Here is a 17,022-nt window from a genome sequence, read left to right as displayed (position 1 = left end):
GAATCTATGTTAGATACTTTTGTTTCTGAAGTCTCTAGGCCAGGGGTGGGCAAACTTTTTGACTCGAGGCCCACAATGGGTTCTTAAACTGGACCGGAGGGCCGGAACAAAAGCATGGATGGAGTGTTTGTGTGAACTAATATAAATTCAAAGTAAACATCATTACATAAAAGGGTATGGTCTTTTTTTTTTTTTTTTTTTAGTTTTATTCATTTCAAACTGGCCGGATCTGGCCCGCGGGCCATAGTTTGCCCAGGGCTGCTCTAGGCCATTTTCCCAGAATGTGCTCCAGCTTTGTAGCAAATACCTTTTGTTACAGTCAGGGCACATACCTAGGTTGCAGGCTTAATCCCCAGTAGGAGGTGTGCAGGAGGCAGCCAATCATGATTATTTCTCATTGTTGTTACCTCATTCTCATCTTTCTTATTGATGTTTCCTCTCTCTCTCTTCTCTCTCTCTCTCTTCCTCTCCATTCCTCTCTGAAATCAATAAAAATATATTCTTAAAAGGTTAAGATGGTCAATTTTATGGTATGTGCATTTTACCACAATTTTTAAATAAGAAAAATGCAAAAAGTACAGAAGTCACTCTTCCACTTCTGTCCAACAGCCATCCAATTTCTTCACCCAAAACACCTAGCATCACCACAGTCTTTGTGTATCTTTCCAGAGTCTATGTATATACAAGCAATTCCATATAATCATGTAGACAGGTTCATATGGGGAAAAACTGAGGCCTAATACACTGTGATACAGGGGTTCAGTGAGACAGACTTGAGACCCTTTGAGCTTGTTCATATATTAACAAATGATGCCCTTGTAAGGTTGGAACTTAACCCCAGGCTCCAAGTCTTCCTCTGTATATTATCAGCCACGCTAACAACCTATAGATGTTTGTGGGCATAAAATTCCTTGAACCCAGCATATGAAGAGGACAAATGTGTCAATATAGTGTTTGGGGGAAACTTCCAATCAGAATAACAGAGCCCTGGCCAGAGTGGCTCTGTGGCTTGTATGTTCTCCCGTACACCACAAGGTTGTCAGTTGGATTCATGGTCAGGGCACATGCCTGGGTTGCAGGCTCCATCCCCGGGAGAAGGCATGCAAGGGATGTTTTGGTCTCATATCGATGTTCCTCTCTCCTTCTTTCCCTTATCTCTCACATTAAAAAAAAAATCTTTTAAAAAATTTAAAAGAATGTAACAGAATTTACTCAATCCCCAAGCTTCCATAGAAGGGGATTAGGCCAGACTTAGTTGGACCATGTGTCCTTTGGCTACAGGTCCTGTGGAGAGGGAGCCTGCATGGAATGCATCACGCTTATAGGGAAGGTGAGGCAGGGACATCTGTACCACCAACATGAAAGCTGTTGGATGAAAGAAATTATCTCATTGGAAAAGGGGACTATTTTTCCATTACTTGCTGGTACCTGCTGAGCTAGCGATCTGGTGAGCTACTGAAAGGGGACAGGAAATGAGTCTCCAGGACCATCCCATTTGTTGCTCCTCACCTCCTGGATTCCCCACACTCACTGATCCCCATTCCCAGGCTGTGCCTTAAACACACTATGTATTTGCTGGCTCACTGGTCAACCCAGAGAAAAACACTTGCTTTCATTCTCAGTAAGGAACTTTGGGAGGTAACTTGGGCAGGCACCAAGAGAACAGCATCCGCAAACTAATTAACCACATAGGAATTGGAGGCCCTTACACTCTGCCTAGAACCCCACCTAACCATTTCAGATAAGAATTCCAAATTGTCCCCATTTACCCTTTATTCTTATTGAAAATCTCATCCTCATTAGACAATCCTTGTCATGTAGCTTCTGTGCCATGTTTTGCTTGTATGTGGCATTGAGAGGTCTAAACGTATCCCTTAGCCAAGGCGGCTGCTTTCTCCAGCAAAAGCCCTCCTAGAAACAGATACATAAATATGAATTCTGCGTTTCCCTTGTTTCTCCTGCCACAAAACATGCTGTCCTGTTTCTGAGTCCCACTGCTCCACTGGGGGACGCTGTGCTATTGTCCTGTGTGTGGTTGGCACCATTCTGCATCTCATATTGCTAAGCCACCAGCAGTTATCTGTGGTCATTTAGGTCAATAATTAAATCTTGTTCACTCAATTTATTTTACTCACATAGGCATTTAAATTTCATGACTTAATATGATTTAGTAATGACTCTCCTCTCTTTGCAGGCGTGGAGGAACCAGTACATTCACTTAGAATCACTCGTTGAAGGATCTGTGTTGGACACAGAGGAAAGTAGGTAGGTTTGGTGCTGGGCTGAGCTGGAGGGAGCCGAGGAGCACACACATGACCCGCAGTGGGGTCCACAGAGGCTGAGGCAGGACAAGTGAATGGAGCAGTGGCCCCACCAGTATGTTTCCTGAAATAAAGTCCTGAGGAGGGAAGTCGTAGGGAGTTACTGCTCACACATTCTTCTTTATCTCTAGCAACTCCCTGATAGCTGGCCAACAGTTGGGAGGGTTTTTTTGTTGTTCTTTATAAAGATGCTTGATTATTTATTACTTGTTTTTATTTCAGAGAGAGGAACGAAAAGGGAGGGGAGAGAGAGACAGAGGGAGACAGAGGGAGAGGGAGAGGGGGGGGGGGAGAGAGAGAGAGAGAGAGAGAGAGAGAGAGAGAGAGAGAGATTAGCTGCCTACCGCCTGCCCTCCTACTGGAATTGAATTTGAAACCGGGCAGTTGCCCTCACCTCCTGATGCATGGGATAAAGTTCAACCAACTAAGCCACGCTGACCTGAAGTAACCACAAAGGATGGTTTGAAATTAAAACTTTTTAAGTAAAAGCAGTTTATGGCAGGTAGTCATGACCTGGGCTAGAATCTTTCCTGACAAAGTCAATCTTTACCATAACTGAGCCTGTTTATTTTGTTTTGCATCTACCATAACATATCTTGAGAAACTTTATAAATATATAAAAAGGAAATATGCAAATTAGGCCAGGATGCCATAAGGGGTCACGACCATTCAGGAGGAGGTTTTGCGCAGGTGAGGCCCATAGAGGAGACAGAGACAGGTGGGCTGGTGAGCCACCGTGCCCTGGCTCTGGCCGGCCCCCTGGAGCCAGAGCGGACATGGACAAGGACAGGGGGGCTGGCTCGCAGCCTCCGCAACAGAGCATAGGCCCGGAGAGGAGACGGTGGGCCCGTAGCCTGTGGAACAAGCGCTGCTCCCTCTGGCCTCCCGCGGAGTTGGCCTGGGTCCCTCTCAGCTCCCATGGGCACCAGAGGCTCGCTTCAGCCTCCCCTGGAAGCAGTGCAGCTCCCAGCGGTGCACTTCGGTTCCCCTCCGGCTCCCGCAGAAGCAGTGGACGGCCTACTGTGCGCGATATCACAGGATGGGCTACTAGTATCAGAATAACTTCCCTTGATTCAAATCCACCTATCACATTTCCTTATGTGCTTCTGGTATATGTTAAACCACCCCTAGAAAATTTTTACTTCCAAAGCATATCCACACATACACATTTACCTGATGGGGGCTGGGGATGGGGGTGGGGTTGGGGGGCTTCTGGCTACCACCCGCCTTGGAAAAGCTCAGCTCCATCTTGGGCACCACCTCAGCCTGGGCAATAGCCCACTTGCCCTGGCGGTTGCCTAGGTGCCTGGAGCAGAGCACCCCTCCCCGCGGGTCCAGCACCTGGGCACCTACCATGTGGGGCACAGAGCTGGAGCTGGGGGCTGCTTGAGTGTTCTGCCCCTACTGTCCCCTCTGATGGGAGTGCAGCCAAAGAAGAAGGGAGAGCTGAGTGGGGAGGTGCTGGGGCCAGGCAGGAGGTGCAGGCCTGCGGAAATGGGTGCAGGGAGAAGGCCCATCGGAATTGTTGAGGCCCCTCTGGATTGCCTTCAGCCTTTTCTTCCCTCTGGCTGTGTGACCAGAACCAACAATGGGTGGAGCATGGTCAGTCAAGGGAGCTATGTCTCCAAGGAGCATGGAAGAGACTGAGCCCATGAAGGGCCGCTATGGGGAGCCCAGTGAGGTTGGGATAGGATGGGGGTGTGGGGGGTACTATAGGTAGCCCAGGCGGCTCTGTACTGTGGCATATATCTCATCAGGGCCTCCCTCCTTGTCTCCCTTTCCAGCTTGGAGAGGAAGGCAGGGGAGGCCCCAAAGGTGTCCCCCTCCTGACCCTTTGATGCCAAGAGATCTCTAGGGTATTGCAGGGGGTGGGGGAGGGCGGAGGGAGGAACTTATGCAACCCAAGCAGGCCAGGGCAGCAGTTAATCCACTCCATCCACAAACAGCCCTGCCTCTGACTTAAAACCCTAAGCCAAAGTGCTATAGATTTTAGGAAAAAACTCAGGACTAATTAGAATATCCTATTTACATTTGACTCTTTCTCCTCAAGCCCCTCTATAAGAGGCAAATGATTGAATATTTTCATGAGAGATTATTTAAATCTTTGGAAGATAATTTTAATGGAAGGCTACACGAGATCATTATTTGAAGCAAAATCTTAACCAAAATTTCCCTCCTCCTAAGCATCCTAGCAAGAAGTCACTTCTAAAATTTTAAAGTTAAAGGTTCTGTCAGGTATTGCCTAAAATTAAAAAACAAAAACAAGCAAAATACCTGTGTTGTAAGGCAGAAAAATTCTGCTCAGAGAGTTAGTAGTTTAACAAGGGGAGGGCTTAATGATGTATTTGAAAAGATGAGTTTTAAAACGAAAGAAAAAATGAGAGGTTCCCACTACCCCAACACACACCAGAAACAGACCCTCCTCCAGCTTACCCAAACGCTCCTCGGCCATGCCAACTCCCAGACTCCTGCACTCAGGATGACACCACCTGTAAAGCACAGAACTTCAGCTTTGCTTCTGAAGTGATGCAACCACAATACCTTCATTTTCCCTTTCTTCAAGGTCAGAAAGATCCTGAAGCTGTAAGGATTTTGAAGTAAAGGTCCTTCCTAGAGTCTCAATGTAGACTTCAAATGTTTTGTTATTAGAAATAAAAACTAAGTTCCAACAATCTCAGCTGTCAGTTGAGGTGTCCTGTAGCTTCAAAATCAAGTAAGACTTGCAGATGAAGTACTAGATATGAACAACTATTTTTATAAGTACCATACAAATACTGGAGAAAATTATGGACACCATCACCCAAGTCTATGAAATTATTAACTAAAGGCCAGGTGCACAAAAATTTGTGCACTCAGGGGGGGGGAGGGTCCCTCAGACCGGCCTGCGCCCATTTGCAGTCCAAGACCCCTTGGGGGATGTCCACCTGTCGACTTAGGCCCACTTCCCGGGGGATCAGGCCTAAGCTTGCAGTCAGACATCCTTCTGGCAGCCAGGGAGCCCTCGGGGGATGTCCGACTAAAGGCTTAGGCCCCCAAGGGATTGGGTCTAAACCGTTAGTTGGACATTCTTAGTGCTGCCACAGAGGTGGGAGAGGCTCCTGCCACCACCTCTGCACTGGCCAACCATGAGCCAGCTCTGACTGAGTGGCACTCCCCATATGGAAGTGCACTGCCCACCAGGGCGCAGCTCCTGCATTGAGCATCTGCTCCCTGGTGGCCAGTGCGCATCATAGCATGCGATCATTCTGCTGTTCAGTCAATGTGCATATTAGCCTTTTATTATTATTATATAGGATGTCCCTATTCTCCCCCTTTCCCCCCCTCTACCCAGCTCTTGCCCCCCACTTCTCTCTGGCCATCACCATACTGTTGTCTGTGTCCATGGGTTGTGTATATATTTTCTTTGGCTAATCCCTTCTTTAAATTCACTTCTTTATATTTTTATTTTCAGATAAGTGCTTATAACTGCAATATTATATATTTTTAAGATATTTTTTAATTGAACCCTTGTAAACTTTAGCACAATTTAATAAATTATGCTAGAAGCAATTAGGAGATTTTTCATGTAATGCAGATACATTTCAATTAATATTTTATTAATTTTTAATTTTTTAATATTTTAATATGAAATAATCTCATACATGTAAAAAAAACTATAAAATACTACAGCATATTATATGCACCCTTCACCCAATTTCGTAGGTGTTAATAATTTAAACATAACCATTATACAACTAACAAAGTTTGGAATATATTTTTCTTATAATCTCTTTAATGTTACTTAATCCATTTACTTTGTTTTTGTTAATCTTCACCCAAGGATATTTTTCCATTGAATTTGAGAGAGAGTGAAGGGAAAGGGAGAGACAGATTGATTGGTTGCCTCCTGCACATGCTCTGATAGGGACTGGGGATCAAGCCAGCAACTGAGGTACATGCCCTTGACTGGAATCAAACCTCGGACCCTTTAGTCCACAGGCTAATGCTTTATCCACTGAGAAAAACAGGCTGCAGCTTAATTCATTTACTTTTAATCTATATGTGTCTTTATATGTAAAGTGGGTTTTGTTTTTGATTCACCCTCATAATCTGTCTTTTAATTGGTGCATTTATGCCACTGACTTTCAGAGTGCTAACTGATAGTGTTACTGCCATACCAGGTGGCTTCTGGGGTTCTGGGGCCGGCCAGTGACCAGGGATCAGATCCAATGATGGGCAGCAGGCAAGTGGCATCTGGGGCTCCTGAGGCCGGCCTGGGGCCCAGGATCGGATCCAAACATGGGCGGCAGGCAGGCAGCTTCTGGGGTCGCACAGGGGGGTCGGGATGGCGGCTTGCACTGGCGGCTCACACTGTCCCACCCTGCCTGCAGTATGCAAATTAGCCTCCATCTTTGTTGGTGGTTAGTTTGCATATCCTGCTGATTAGCCAATGGGCGGCGTAGCGAAGGTACGGTCAATTACCATGTTTGTCTATTATTAGATAGGATTCTAGGTGGCAGGCCAATATTCAGATACTTCCACTTACAGGTCTCTCACATCTCCTCCCCACAACCCAGGTCTATTCTAGTCTCTAAAGTCTAGAATTTCAATGTTGAAAGGAGTCTCATTAGTCAAAGAAAATCCACAAAGTTTACCTTACTGATTCCTTTTGAACGATCACTGAAAACAGTGTAGTAAATTGCCAGTACTTAGTTAGCACTGGGAGCTGTTTAGGGCAAGGGCCTCATGTTGAACTGCCCTGTCTGATGCCAAGATGAACCAAAAGACAAAAGACATAGACCTACGAATATCACAAATCTGACACAGAGACTTATTTTTAATACACCTGAAATTTATCAATTTCATAGTGATTGTGAATATTAAATAGGATACATTTTAAGCAATAAGTTCATAGTAAACTATAAGTATTATTTTTTAAGCCACAGTACTTTTCGGCACCATTTCTAGGGGCCCTGGCTAACTGAAAAGTTGCACTGAACTCTGGTGGTGAAAGTGATGATGGAACAACTTAGAAAGCCATGCATATGGCAATTACAGGGTTATGGGTACCCAAAGGCAGTAAATTGTTTTAGTCATCCCATCCTGTAGTTCCTGTTTCAGACTATAACCTGAAGAACAGAAAAAATGGACCTGCCACCAAGGTAGGATCTTAATTTGCAGCACTCCCCTCCCCAAGTTACTGACCCCTCTTAGAAGATACCTCTGCATAAATTTTATAAGCAACTAAAACAAAGTTCATCTGCATCTAAGGTTCAAAGCTGCTTTCAGAATGCAAATCTTCAGTGTTAACTCTCTAAATAACTTACACATTCATGTGGATTTCTCATATCACTAGCCCTTTCTTAAAGGTGTATTTCAATTTTTAATGATGTAGTACCAAAGGTCCTCAAATTCAACATCATTTTGTTGAGTTATAATGTGCACAGGAACTTAACTCTTGTCTTGTTAATTAATCTATATTGTAAAATTGGTTTTGTTTTACATCATTTCACTTAAAAGTTGCAGAACATACCAGCATGGTTATGTGAGCACTTAGTGTATATGAAGGGATTTATAAAATTCCAATAATACAAATAAAGTCAAAGCACTATTTTTTATTGAGTTATTGGTGCATCTTCCTCTATCACTAGTCTGTAAGCTCTTCAAGTGCTAGAAGGAACCATTATCTTATCATCCCCAGAACCAAACACAGTTCTTGGTATATGATAGGAGATTGATGGTCTGTTGATTGAGTGAATGAATGAAATGAGCAAATATGAAAATGAAATTACTTTTTCCAACTGAAGCTGCCTGCTAACAAGCAGTGCTGAAGACAAATTTTTAAATGCTGACTGCTGCAGGGAAAGCCAGCCTGTACAGTGAATCAGTGAAGCAGCTCTGGACAACAAGGAAGCTTCCGAAGCTGGTCCCTGGGGAGCAGAGACAGTTGTCTCCTTGGATAACCTGGCCACACTGCTTGCTGGCAACCATTTTCCTTCATGATACTGAAAAAAAACAATCTCTCTGATGCCTTAGGACTTTCCTTGATTTTAAGACATTATTCATTTTCTGAATTTATAAAGAGTTTAATCATGTGTACTTGCCAAAATATAAAGGTACAAATAATCACTAATAATTAAGGCCCTGAATTAAATAAAGAAATCGAATATGAATGCCCTCTTTTCTCAACTATATATTAACTTGTGGAACATTTCCTTCATTACTCTGTCAGTGATGGGCTTTATGCTGTGAAAATCTCAAAACCTAAAGCTTATTCAATGAATTGGCGTTAATGTCCAATTGAGAGGGGAAGAAATGTATTATAACGGATAACAAGTAATTATTTCCTGATCTTTCCAGTACCTGTAACATCTGAGTGGCTGTGTGAAATGGCTACAGGCTTGAACGAGGTAGATCAGAGTCTGCAAGTTAATATCTGCAGATCATCTTTTCAGCGACAGGATTGAAGAAGGTGGTGAGCAGGGTACACAAGTGAAGGTGGTCTACCTGATTCACATCTGAGGAGAGTTCTCAGACTCAGTAGAGGTGAAGTCAATGAGGAAAGGAACATGGGTAAGAATAGGCAGCAAGGTCAGTAAAAAGCCAGATCATGAAGTCAATCAGAGAGGCTTATGAAGACATAATTATAACATGAAAAGTCTGGGAAATCTCAGACTCACTCATTCATTCAGAGGAATTAAAATGGTCCATGAGAGATTGGGTGAGTAGGAAGACATCAACCAAAGAACTTGCATGCATATATGCATAACCCATGGACAGAGTCAATAGGGTGAAGGGCTGGGGTGGGGGGCAGGAGAGAACTGGAAGGGGTCAATGGGGGGAAAAGGAGGATATATGTAATACTTTCAACAATAAAGATTTTAAAAAATAGTCATGGCTAATAATAATAATAATAATAATGATATAATAATAATAATAATAATAATAATAATAAAATGGTCCATGAAAAAAGAATGATGGTTGAATTGAGGCACATACCTGGTAATTTACTATACTTCTGGGGCTCTGAGAAAGTAAAATTGGACAGCATTTTAAATGGAATAAGGTTTCGACAATGCATTAAAGAATGTTTCAACATTTTTCTGGGAACTGAAGGAAGTTCTGAATAGGCAGTTTGGGAGTGATGATGATGATAAAGCATCCTTTGGGTTATAACTCATGAAAGATTTTGTCAAGCACACATATCTTAAAATGACATAATAGTAAATGCAAGCAAGATTCTTCCTGTGGACATTTCTTAATTAAGGGGCAGCATAAAATGACATGGGGCTTTAACATCATTAAATTTGGGTTTGACCTCGAGCTTCCACTGGTATTGTCATGAACCTTAAGTAAGTCCCTTCACCCTCCTGAGTTTTAGTTTCTTTATCTAAAAAACAAATAATAATAATAATAATAATAATAATAATAAAATGGGACCCAGCAGATGGGTGTAGTGAGGCATCCTTATGCATTCTGAAAGCCAGAGTGCCCTGCAAATGCCAGCCTGTTATTCCTGAGTTCAGTGCTTCATGCAGTGGAGATGGTGTTACAGAGGCCAAAGAAATACCAAGCATGCTTCCTAGAGAAAAGGAGGGACCCCATTTATTAACACTAGTGGACTCCGGGAATAATTTCCAAATCAGAGGGAAGAAACATGCAGAGAGCCTGTCTATATATATCCCGCTGGGGTCTTTGTCTTGCAGATATGCCTCCTGCCCCTTTCCTGGCCCTGCAGGAAAGCCTCCAGGTGTCAGGCCACATCTAATGGATGGTCTGTCCTGGTACCAGCATAACAACCCCCCCCCCTTCCCCCCAGGGCAGTGCATTGTTCACAGTTTTTATGGCCTGAGGCGCCTTGCAAGACCAGTTTCCTCCTCACTGGGAGTGTGCACCTGGGCCCATCTTCACTGGAGATTTCGGGGAAAGCTGCTCTGGTCTCAGGCCTTTGGGCTCCGTTGGCATCCCTGGCTGAGGAACATGACCCTCCATGATGGCACAGGAGCCAGGAGGCCCTGCAGCCAGGAAGGCCAGGCTGGGAGCACCCTGAGGACGCTGTGGGTGGTCCCGGGCCATTTAAGTGAAATGTCAGCCTGGAAAACAAAACCGCCCCTTCCCGCCTCTTCCCTAAGGCACCTGCGGAGGGGGTGCATGTCATGAACTAGTTTTTGTCTGAAATCCTAACATTTGAGAAGCACGAGGAGGCCACCTGTGCTGCTGTGGAGAGTTCTCTCTCGAAAATCAGTGCCTGCGAGCAAGAGCCCCGCTTAGAGGACCTGAGGCAGCTGAAGTGCTGAAGCTGGACTCCGGATGCTCCGTCTCCTGAAACCTGTGTTTCCATCCCTCCCTCCACCCTGGCCAGGCCCTGGTCCTGTGTCCAGGGCTCAGCTCCCATACCGCCATGGTTTTGTTACTGTCGGTGGTATTTGCAAAAGGCACCACCAACTCCTCCATTCCACCATTAATGGTTACTACAAAAAGGCACCAACTCCTCCATTCCACTGTCAACGGCTACCGCAAATGCCACCATCTCCTCCATTCCACCATCAACGGCTACTGCAAAAGGCACCAACTCCCCCATTCTACCTTTAACTGTGGGTTCTGAACCTACTCTAAAGACAGACTATATATTGGAAATATGAATTAACTGTTGTCTTACCACAATGAGACAGAAAATTACAATAACATGTTGTTACTGAAGTCACAGGTGCTGCCATGATGAAGTTGTTTTTATATCAAAGAAGAAGAAGAAGAAGGAGGAGGAGGAGGAGGAGGAGGAGGAAGGAAGAAGAAAGAAGAGGAAAGAAGAAGAAAGAGGAGGAGGAGGAGGAGGAGGAGGAAGAGGAGGAAGTGGAAGAGGAAGAGGAGGAAGTGGAAGAGGAAGAGGAGGAAGTGGAAGAGGAAGAGGAGAAAGGGGAAGAGAAAGAAGAGAAGGAGGAAGAGGAGGAGGAAGGAAGAAGAAAGAAGAGTAAAGAAGAAGAAAGAGGAGGAGGAGGAAGAAGAGGAAGAGGAGGAAGTGGAAGAGGAAGAGGAGAAAGAGGGAGAGAAAGAAGAGGAGGAGGAAGAAGAAAGAAGAAGAAGAAGGAGGAGGACGACGACAACAACATTAAAAAAAAACCCCACAAATATATGGAAAGCTTAAAAACAAACTATTCTCTAGCCTATTCTAATGAATTGCTAACTATTCTTAACTACTACTCTAAAACTCCACTCTTTCAAGTGGTTCTTAAGGAACACACCAAATCTTACAAGTTCTTAAAGAACAGAGGAGAAACCAAGATGGCGGCAAGGTAAACACCTGAAATTGCTGCCTCGCACAAACACTTCAAAACTACAATTAAAAGACAAAACGGACATCATCCAGAACCACAGGAAGGCTGGCTGAGTGGAAATTCTACAACTAGAAGGAAAGAGAAAAGCACACTGAGACTCAGAGGAGGTGTGGAAGTAAAGTGCAGAGGTATGGAGGCACTCGCGGAAAGGGCTGGCAACTGAGGACACAGTTGTCTTTTTCAACTGGGAGGGAGACACAAGCTCCCGACTGCTCTGAACTCCAGTTCCGGGCGAGTCTCTGGGGACCCAGACTCATACAGGGAGAAACTGGATTGTCTGGCATCGGGCGGAACTCGAGGGCGGCTTTCTCGCAGAGGTGCTTGCAGGGATTACTGCGGGACACTGAGACCCGGGGCATCTTAGGGCAGGACTGAGGAGCAGCCATAGCTGTTTGCTCCGCCCTGTTGATTCCCTGAGACTCCGCCCCACCCAAGCTGTGTGCAGAGGCTTTTGCATATGAATGGCCTGGCCCTTTGCAATCTAAAATTACCTAACAAACTGCAGCTGGGTCAGAGAGACACAGAACATCCAAAAGAAGGCCCAAGGTCCCACAGCAGCTTGCACTGCTTCACAGCTGGGCCTCATCTGGGCACTTCCAAACCCCAAACAAAGAAGAGGAATCTTCAACTCTCTCCGTAACTGCTGCTGGGTAGCCTCAGGCAGAGGCTAAATTAGCACCTCCTTAGAGATCCAAGAGCCAGTGTACCCAGTGGTCAGAGTGGGACCATCCAGATTACAACTCCTCAGATCAATAAGGGACACACTCAGGGGGCAGACTCAGTGAGCACCAAGGCCACAATGAAGCAAGTCTTGCCCCATAAGGGTGTCTCCAGCACAGAAGTTCTCACACTGTAGTCACAACTAATTCTCACAGCCAATTGGCCTGGAGGTCAATTCCTCCCAGTGATAACAACTACCATCAAGGCTTAACTACACAAGACTGTGCACAAAGCCCACAAAGGGATGCACCAAGAAAGTCCACCTCAGGTAATTGGGGAGGCTGAGCCACTGGGCCCTATTGGACACCTAGCACACAAAGCCACTCTGTCAACACAGGGAAGCAGCCAAAACTCGGAGACAACGAAACAGGTCACAAACGAAAGAAATGGAGGAAAGCAAACTACTGGATATAGAGTTTAAAACCAAGTTATAAGGTTTTTCAAGAATTTTCTAGAAACGGCTGATAAATTTAGTGAGACCCTCAATAATCTAGTGAGACCCTCGAGGATATGAAAAAGGACCAACTAGAAATTAAGCATACACTGACTAAAATAAAAAATATTATACAGAGATACAACAGCAGACTAGAGGGTCCCAAGAATCAAGTCAAAGATTTGAAATACGAAGAAGCAAAAAACACCAACTGGAAAAGCAAAAAGAAAAAAGAATCCAAATATATGAAGATAGTGTAAGGATCCTCTGGGACAATTTCAAGAGTACCAACATCCGAATTATGGGGGTGCCAGAAGAAGAGAGAGAGCAAGATATTGAAAACCTATTTGAAGAAATAATGACAGAAAACTTCCACCACCTGGTGAAAGAAATAGACTTACAAGTCCAGGAAGCGCAGAGAACCCCAAACAAAAGGAATCCAAAGAGGACCACACCAAGACACATCATAATTAAAATGCCAAGAGCAAAAGACAAAGAGTGAATCTTAAAAGCAGCAGGAGAAAAAAAGTCAGTTACCTACAAGAGAGTACCCATACGACTGTCAGCTGATTTCTCAACAGAAACTATGCAGGCCAGAATGGAGTGGCAAGAAATATTCAAAGTGATGATTAGCAAGAACCTACAACCAAGATTACTTTACCAAGCAAAGCTATCATTCAGAATTGAAGGTCAGATAAAAAGCTTCACAGATAAGAAAAAGTTAAAGGAGTTCATCACCACCAAACCAGTATTATATGAAATGCTGAAAGGTATCCTTTAAGAAGAGGAAGAAGAAGAAAAAGGTAAAGATAAAAATTATGAACAACAAATACATATCTATCAACAACTGAATCTAAAAATCAAGTGAATAAAAAATCTGACGAACAGAATAAACTGGTGAATAGAATAGAATCAGGGCCATAGAAAGGGAGTGGACTGACAATTTTCAGGACGAAAGGGGTGTGGGAGGTGCAGGAAGAGACTGGACAAAAATCGTACACCTATGGATGAGGAGAGTGGGGGGGCGGTAAGGGCAGAGGGTGGGGTGGGAATCAGGTGGAGGGGAGCTATGAGGGGGGAAAAGAGGAACAATTGTAATAATCTGAACAATAAAGATTTAATTTTAAAAAAATTAAAAAAGGAAAGAAGACATGAAATAAATGAAGGCATCCACCTTAAAAAGCTAGAAAAACTTGAGCTAATTAAACCCAAAGTAGAAGGAAGAAAATAATAAGATTGGTAAGCAATGACCCAGAAAACAAACAAATAAAAGAGAAAAATCAGCAAAGTCAAAGACGGATAATTTGGAAAGATTAATAAAAATTGATAAACCCTTGCTGATTCTCATCCATTTCTCAGCAAGTCCTCACAAATTTCCTATTACTGGTAGAGACAAGCAGCTGTTGTTCCAGCCTGGTGCCATGTCAGGGCCAGTTCTCCTGCCCACCATGGGGGAGAGAGCCTACAGGACATGGAGTGGAACACAGCCCACAAACCACAAAGCACAGATATGGGGATGGGGTACCATCCTGGGAAGACCCAGCCCCTGGGGCCCCACCAGGTGTGCAGGGCCTGGGGAGTGGTCCCTGAGGTGTTTCTGCATAGGCCCAGAGCCAGCAGGGAATTGAGGAAGAGCTCCCTCCATACAAAGAGAGGAAGGGATAGCAGAAGGCAGTCAGCCCCTATGAACAATGAAAAAAGTCTAGGCACCTTGAGATTGGGGGACCATTCTTGGCTCTGAAAACAGTCTCCAAGATCCCCAGATCAGAGAGATTAGAGATGATAGAGATAGAGATAGAGATAGAGATAGAGATAGAGATAGAGATAGAGGATGAATCCCATAGGTATTCTGCTGTAGAATTGTTCCTTTTTTATTATACTAGTATACTTCTCCCTCTCACCATTGCTCCCTCCATGTAAGAGACTGGAAAGGTCAGTGTCAATCCCAGAAAGGTGTAGGTCCAAACATACACAAGCAATTGAAATTAGACTCTTGAGGGTCTTTGAACCTACAAGGAAAGCACCAGAAATGCTAACTGATTGGGCAAAGGACCTGAGCTCAATCTGACCTATGTAACCTCAAACACCTCTTCCAGACATATTCTAGGGCTCCGTTTACATTTATTTTAAATTTATGCATGCTATTCTATGGTTCTAATTCCTTTTTGATTTTGAATTGTGTTACTGACTTAGTGTTCTGAGAGATCACATGGGCCCCTCTTACTTCCCTTTATTTTTTTTTTCCTCAGTCACAAAGGGGATTTCGTTGGCTGCAATGAGCTGAGTCTAGCAGACATTGTAAGAAATTCATCAAACCAGCAAAACTTGTTGACTATGAGTACCCAGTTCTGGTTTCTGGGTTTGGAAAGAATAGTTTTCCTTCTTCTTCCCTCCCTCCATCCTGGATACTCCCTCCAAATTTTATTAAATATGAGATTTGAGAAGTATTAATATTAGAGAGGGTGTGGGACAATCCATACATGTACTCTGCTGCTGGGAATGTGAATTAGTCCTATTGCTTTGGAAAAGACTGTTGTCATCTGTAGAGTAAAGGTAAGCATAGCCAACCTTCTACATACATCCGGCAGATACCATTGCATATGTATGCCAGTAATCATTCACAAGCATGCTCATAGCAGCTCTGCTGGCATTAGCAAGCATAAAAGGGGGCAAATGAAAAATAAATCAAGGTATAGTCAGACACTGAAATATCAGCAGGAGTAAAAGCAAATTACTACAGCTACACACAGTAACATGGGTGAATCTCAGAAGCATAATCAAGAGTGCAGTGTAAACAATATTACGGAGAGTGATGGCTCAGAGGAGGAAGGGAAAGGGGACAGAATTATAGAGGGGTATATGGGTGGAGAGCACAGAGATGCCTGTCATATTGTTAGCCTTTATTCTCCATCCACATTTCATGTCTACTCAATATTAAATAAAAATAATTATAAAACTACAAAAATGAGGTTATAGAAAAGAACATTTTTAACTGTATATGTATATATACCTATAATTATTTTATAGAGAAAATGCCTAGAAAATTGTGCACCAAAAGAGTAATAGTGGTAAAAGTGAGCTTTTTCCTCTTCTTTATTTTTCTTCAAAATTCTAGCAATAGCATGCACCATTTTTGTTTTAAAAATATTTTAAATTACATGTAAAAATTTATAATGAAATAAAATTGTTCATAGTATGTCAAAGTATGGGCCATAAAATTGTTGGTGTTGTTGTTTTTTAAAGTTAGAGAGGTGTTGATATGATCTCATCTAGGGATAAAAAACACAAAGATAAACCTAAAACTATTACTGTGGGATAACAGGGGATTTCTGTTTACTTCCTTTTGCTTAAGCATTTCTAAATTTTTCCACAGTTTTGCTTTTATTTATTTTATTTTTTTAGTATATTTTATTGATTTTTCACAGAGAGGAAGGGAGAGAGATAGAGAGTTAGAAACATTGATGAGAGAGAAACATCAATCAGCTGCCTCCTGCACATCTCCCACTGGGGATGTGCCCGCAACCCAGGTACATGCCCTTGACCGGAATCAAACCTGGGACCTTTCAGTCCGCAGGCCGATGCTCTATCCACTGAGCCAAACCGGTTTCGGCCACAGTTTTGATTTAAAAATATATATATATTTGTATTGATTTCAGATTGCCAGAGGCAAAGACCAACAGTAGTTAGCATATTAATGTGAAAAGACCCACTGGAAATCCAATGGACTTTGATATTCAGCAGAGCTGAATATCAGCATAATATTGCCCTGCTATTGGCCAAATGGCTCAAGGCAATCCCCTAAACTGATAGTCCTTTTACTGTGTACCAAACTTTACCTTTGATATGCCTGTATGCATTCCTAAAGGGCAAATGTGAATTCAAGTGAATAAAAGCAGACGGGACCCAGTTTTCAGAGAGCTTCTCTACTAGAGGGGTGTTTCTGCCTGGCCCCCAATGCCTTCTAAATTCATATTTCTTGTCTAGTGTTTTCATTTGTGCGCAGCCCCTTCTTCAGATCCTGAACCCTTGCTGCAAATGGATGCGGCATCAAATGGGAAGGGGGAAAGAGAAAGAGATAGAAACATCAATGATGAAAAAGAATCACTGATTGGCTGCCTTCTGCACACTCCCTAATGGGGACCGAGCCCACAACCCTGGCATGTGCCCTGACCTGGAATTGAATCATGACCTCCTGGTTCACAGGTTGATACTCAACCACTGACTCACACTGACCGGG

At 43.6% G+C, this 17,022-nt stretch overlaps 2 protein-coding genes across 3 annotated transcripts in view; one reads left to right on the top strand and one right to left on the bottom strand.

Annotated features, from left to right (window-relative positions):
- LOC102425823 (leucine-rich repeat-containing protein 37A-like) overlaps nucleotides 1-17,022 on the bottom strand; it is a 133,887-nt gene that overhangs the window by 74,601 nt on the left and 42,264 nt on the right. The window contains exon 11 of the mRNA XM_023745212.1: nucleotides 4,755-4,810. The gene's annotated coding sequence lies outside the window, so the exon portion shown is untranslated. The remainder of the gene's footprint in view (nucleotides 1-4,754; nucleotides 4,811-17,022) is intronic.
- The window catches only part of LOC106694584 (C-C motif chemokine 23-like), a 50,334-nt gene that overhangs the window by 9,428 nt on the left and 23,884 nt on the right, over nucleotides 1-17,022 (top strand). The window lies entirely within an intron of this gene.

This window comes from Myotis lucifugus, unplaced genomic scaffold (genome assembly GCF_000147115.1).
Source record: "Myotis lucifugus unplaced genomic scaffold, Myoluc2.0 scaffold_524, whole genome shotgun sequence".
Classification (NCBI taxonomy): Eukaryota; Metazoa; Chordata; class Mammalia; order Chiroptera; family Vespertilionidae; genus Myotis; species Myotis lucifugus.
Note: the sequence above shows the minus strand (reverse complement) of the source record. Positions and strands in the feature narration are given on the sequence as shown.